The sequence below is a fragment of the Triticum aestivum genome, chromosome 4B, assembly GCF_018294505.1.
Source record: "Triticum aestivum cultivar Chinese Spring chromosome 4B, IWGSC CS RefSeq v2.1, whole genome shotgun sequence".
Classification (NCBI taxonomy): Eukaryota; Viridiplantae; Streptophyta; class Magnoliopsida; order Poales; family Poaceae; genus Triticum; species Triticum aestivum.
In genome coordinates this window covers 234,233,539-234,239,160 of record NC_057804.1, presented here as the reverse complement: position 1 = coordinate 234,239,160, position 5,622 = coordinate 234,233,539, and positions in this window count along the sequence as shown.

Sequence of the window (5,622 nt, the reverse complement as noted above, 5' to 3'; positions counted from 1 at the left end):
CGACAAACTGATGGCATAGGTCTGCCCAGGAGGATATGGAGTTGTCCGGCAAGTGCATGAGCCAGGATCTGACATTGGGTTTGAGTACCAGCGGGAAGTAGTTGGCAAGGATCTTGTCGTCCCGTCCCCCGGCAGCTTGCACCGCGATGGTGTAGATGCTGAGGAACTCCGACGGATGCGACTTGCCGTCGTACTTCTCTGGCACGTCTGGCTTGAAATTCTTCGTACTGGGCCACTGGACTTGCCGCAGCTCACGAGTGAACGCAGGGCATCCTACCGCGTACGGCAAGTCGCCTGGTTCCCCTGGTGCATGCATGTCGATAGTGGGCCCAACGCGCTGGTCTGATTGACGCCGCGCTTCTCTTCGGCGCTCGATGCGAGTACGAGCGTCTTCTTGCTGTCGTTCGTGAAGAACTTGGCGCTGATCGCGGCGAGCTCGTGGATCCGATGATGCGGTGGAGTCGCTGTCGAGGTGGATCCGGCGAGTCGGCGATCTTGGCCTTCGGGGGGGGGGAGTGCATGGTGGCTGCACCCCCACCGGTTTCGTCGCCACCGGCTCGTGCCTGGCAGTCCTGCCACGGCCGCGATGTACTCGGCTGCCGCGGAGTGTCGCCGTTGGCGAAGCTGATGAGACTTTGAATAGTGGCCCTCCATCCATCGATCTTGTCTTCTGTTGGAGGGTAATCCAGGAGCAGTTGAGCTCGCGCCAAAGCTTCTGCTGGAGCAGTGGGAGGCAGTGGCGAACGGTGCGAGGAGCGGAATATGCTCGGACTTCTAACTATGTTAGAAGGAGCAGTATCCCGTCTAGGCGACCGTGTCTCGCTCGTGTCAGCATGTTGGCGTGCATGCTGGTCTTGAGCACCTCGAGATCCACCAGCTCGATCTTGGCCCAATAGACGTATGGTACTGCGAGTACCATGACGCTGTCGGTCCTGCGCCTCCTGAGATGGGCGCGGAACATGTACGGACGCCGAGGTCTGCGCAGCCTTGTCCTTGGACCTGGCAGCATCGTGAGCTCCCTCGTCGATGTCCGTTCTTCCGCAGGCGTCTACCCCACCACTCGTTTGCTCCGGTGGTGGTGGGATCGACGTGGACGGAACAGCTGCCGCCAAAGTCTTCTTCTTCGGTGGCATGTCGATGAAGAAGATGAAAATCTAGCTCGTGTGAATCGCCAGATCAGGTTCACACAACCTCGATGCCCCCTACCTGGCGCGCCATAGATGTCAGGGAAGCTGATCCACGAACACCTATGGGGACCGGCGGACCGGGCCCCTTTCGGTTTGGCGGGGGGCGGAGATCGCACGAAGAGCGGATCGAGGCGAAGCACACGAGCAGTTTACCCAGCTTCGGAGCTCTCCGGAGAGATAACACTCCTACTGCTGCATGTCTGATTGTATTGAGTTCTTGCTCGGGAGCGCTGAGTGCTACAGTACACACGAGCTGCTAATGAGACCGAGCGTGAGTGTTTTTCTGCCTTCGAACCCCCCTCTATGTTGCGCATGGGCCTCCTTTTATACGCACAAGGGGTCACCGACAGGTGGCAACGTAGACAAGGGTAAAAATGGAAAAAGAGGGGTGGTTGGTACAGCTACCCGAACAATGTATCCTACCTAACCCTGATGGCAGGGGACAAAGGCATTGAATGCCCGTCTGCGTCGCCCAAATAGTGCAAAAAGGACCGTCAGGGACGCCACCGCTTGCCACGATTGCGATCTTGTCAGCGTCGCTTGCCACCTCGCACCGCTAGCTGCACAGCCTCCTGCCACGCACGCCTGGAAAGACCCGAAGGCGACATGTTGGTGGATGTGCTGGAGCGTGGGTACAGAGTGGTAGCCTGCCGCGGCAAGCGCCTTGCCGCGGCCGTTGTCTTGTCGCGTCCGGAAGCTTGTCGCCCACCGAGCCTTGCCGGGACGCGCGGCGCATCGCGACAAGGTCCTTGAAATGCCTTGGTTGGCCTTCCCGGCAAGCTCCTCTTACTGGGGCCTTGTCTCCTTGGCTTAAATACTTTGTTCTTGAATGGTTCCAAAGGAACCACGGAGGACCTTGGCGGTCACCCAGCAAGCCTTGCCGCGGGGCGCTGCAACTGCCCGTGCACAAGTTCGGGATACTAGGGTACCCCTACTCTAGCACACCGACAGGCAGGCACACCATCATCACCAACTCTGCTTTTTATAAGAGTGAGAGATAAGAGATAAGAAAATCTCATTTTGCATTAACATTTTACATGTAAAATTCGTGGAAAAACTTTAACTCAAAATACGATGGGGACTAGTAAACTAGGGCGGAGGTAGTAGTAGTGATGAATTCCATTTTTAGTCCATACCAATCGTTTCAAAAAATAGTATAACGCGCCATTGAAAATCGGAACTCTTACCCCGCTAAAAAATGATATTTTAAATGTGGCAACTCGATCAGTGGTGACTGCGAGCCATCGCCTCCAGGTCGTTCACCTATGGTCCCCGACCATCAACTCCTATGGAGCAAATTATCATGCAAGCTGACTATTCCTACAAAGGTGCACTCCACCACGTACCCGGTACCCGCACGTGCAACAATTGTGCACCTATGGGTTTATTGTTTTACCATGCCTCACATAACTCTCATGTGTGCGAGACAGCGAGAGAAAAACTATGCGCATGTGCCTCTTCTCTTCGTACCACTAGCAAGAGGCCCATGCGTTGCACAGAACATCAAGATGCTTTTATACGAGTTGTTTATCTTGTGGGAGACAAAGATGAACGAGGGAATGCCTTATCTGCAAATGTGGAGACGGGTGCGGGTATCTTTTTGCAAAATTGCCATAGTTTGCTTTCTATCCGTCAGATATTGATCAGCCGGTCTATATTGCAGGATGGCAGGCACACCATCATCACCAACTTGGTTTTTTATAAGAGTATAAGAGTGGAAATAGAGAAAAAATATTTTGATATACATATATCACTAAAAATATCTTATGTTTCACTCAAATTATATTTCTTTGGCTGTTTTGATTAGATAAGGGAGGAATGTGGTAGGTTTGAAGATTCGAGAAGTGGGAGATTGTTGCAAAAAGCCCATGTGTATCTGAGAGAAAGAGTGTGTGTGTGACAGAGACACGAAGTGCGAGAGGTATTACCATAAAATGAGGAGATAGTGTGTGCGTACATGATCAAGAGGGCGTGTCTCAAGAACGAATGAAATCTCCAGCATAAATGTTGTATGCGAGATTACCATGGGTGCCAAAACAAACTCTCCTCGGCCGAAATCTCCATCGGCAAATATACGGTGTATGGGAGATTACCGTCCTATCCCAAATCGACTAATATTACTGTGATGTAGGAAATATTAAACGGGGCTAAGTTTGTAATTTTCCTTGCATTTGAGACAAGCGCGCCCTGAAGACATGGTTCCCCCTACCTCTCTCCCTCCATTTCTCCATTCGTACTCCGTGGGTGCCAAAACACCCTCTCCGCCCTATTCTCCTCCGTCTGCCACCTCATCCACTGCCGTCCTCCTCTACCATGCCGGAGCTGATACCCCGACGCCGTCGTCCACTACAAGAGATCAACCTCTCTCATCCATGGCTTCGGACCAGGATCCTTGTATCACGTCCTCTCGCTTGATCTGCTCCGTCGTCCACCTTGCCGAGGCCGCTCATACGACCGTCTCGTCCACCGCGTTGGGTGATAACCCACAAGTATAGGGGATCGTTTGTAGCCTTCTTCAATAAATATGAGTGTCGAACCCAATGAGGAGCTAAAGGTAGAACAAATATTCCCTCAAGTTCAATCAACCACCGATACAACTATACACACAGTTGACGTTTCCTTTACCTAAAGCAAGTATTAAACTATTTTCGAAGAAAAATACTACGAGTACTTTGCGAGAATAAAACTACGAGTAAATTGCAAGGTGATAAAAGTAGATAGGCCTCTCCCACTGACTTCTGTATTACTCACAAAGGAATAGTTACATATGTGTTACAATGGGTTTTTGGGGCCCCCCGGACATGTAAGCTAGCTACAACACTAGTGCCCCAAATTTACAATGTAACTAGACAGGAAAGGATGAAGCTCCTCTCTGTAATTATGGGTCAGCAACTCCAAGAGATGCTTGAATCTAGCCAGCCATGCCCCGGAAGAATGTTGAATCCCTCTGAAGTGTTGGTTGTTTCTCTCCATCCATAAACTCCAAGCAGCGAACAGGAAGATATCCATGAATAGGAGCTGCCTCCGGTTATCCCTACCCCCATGCAGCAAAGCTAATCTGTTAACTCCCACCGTCTAGGTCAATCCAACTCTACTCCAGCACTATTGACTAAAGGGGCACGTAAAGAATAAATGTTCAACAGTTTCCTCGAGAGGGTTTTGGCAGAACATGCATGTGTAGTTTCGGGACGACAAAGTGTCTATGCTTGAGCATGTTTCTGGTATTCAGACGATCAACAAGGAGCAGCCACCCAAACATTTTGAACTTGATCGGGCTCTTGGCCTTCCAAAGCCAACAGAATGCCTCATTTGCCACAACCTGCTTGTAGAAGTGGTTATATTATTTCTTGGATGAGAAGCGCCCGAGCGTGCATTCCCAAATGTCACAATGGTTGTTGGCCACACAAACTTGCATCGACCCCTGCTGGATCTCTCTGATCTCCTCTCTGGCCTGGATCAAAAGAGGTAAGCTGAAGATCATGGTTGGGTCAATTGCAGTAAGAACCTTAGCAATGGAATCATCCTCATTCAAGCAGAAGGAGAAAGCCCGCGGGTACACGTCCATGAGCGGAGAGTCATTACCACTATCCAACCAGACATCTTTCCAAAGCAAAGAGCTAGAACCATCCCTCGGGATGACTTTGGTGATCCCCCGAAAAACCCCACTGAGTTGCATCACGTCTTTCCACCAAAAAGAGCCCACTGCGTCAGCTGCATGCGGTATTTTGTTCCTCTAGTAAGCGTCCCAAACCAACTCCACCCAGGGGATATCATCATGATTATATAATTTGAACAGATGCTTCAGGAGAAGGGCAACATTCTGGGTTTTGATATCAATGACACCAAGACCTCCGCATCATTCTGGGTGGCAGACAAGTTCCCATGCCGCGAGGGAATTGTTCTTGACTCCATCGTCAGAATTTTTGGCCCAGAGGCAATATCTGTGTAGTTTTTCCAGATGTTCGATCACATTTGGCTGCAATTTGATTGTGCACATTGCATAGATCAACATCGACATCACAACAAAATTGACCAAAGTTAGTTTAGCCCCGGACGACATCAGAGACAATGCAGTGGACGTTTTCCTCTCAATAGCATGCACTAGCAGCATGAGATCAAGAATGCTTGGCCTCGTCGTCCCCATTGGGAGACCGAGGTAAGTGAACGGTAGGGAACCAACAGAACAACCAAACACCCCTACCAACTCACAAGCACGCTGGTGATCAATGTTAATGGGTATAAGAGTTGATTTATGGAAATTTATTTTCAGCCCAACCAAAGCAGCGTAGTCCTCCAAGATAGATTTCATACGGACAGCTTGTTCGGGACATGCCTGCATCACCAAAATCATGTCGTCAGCATATTGAACAACCAGGAAGTCACCTGCACTGTCACGAGGGAGAGGAAGCTCAACAAGTCGTCGAGCGAAAGCATC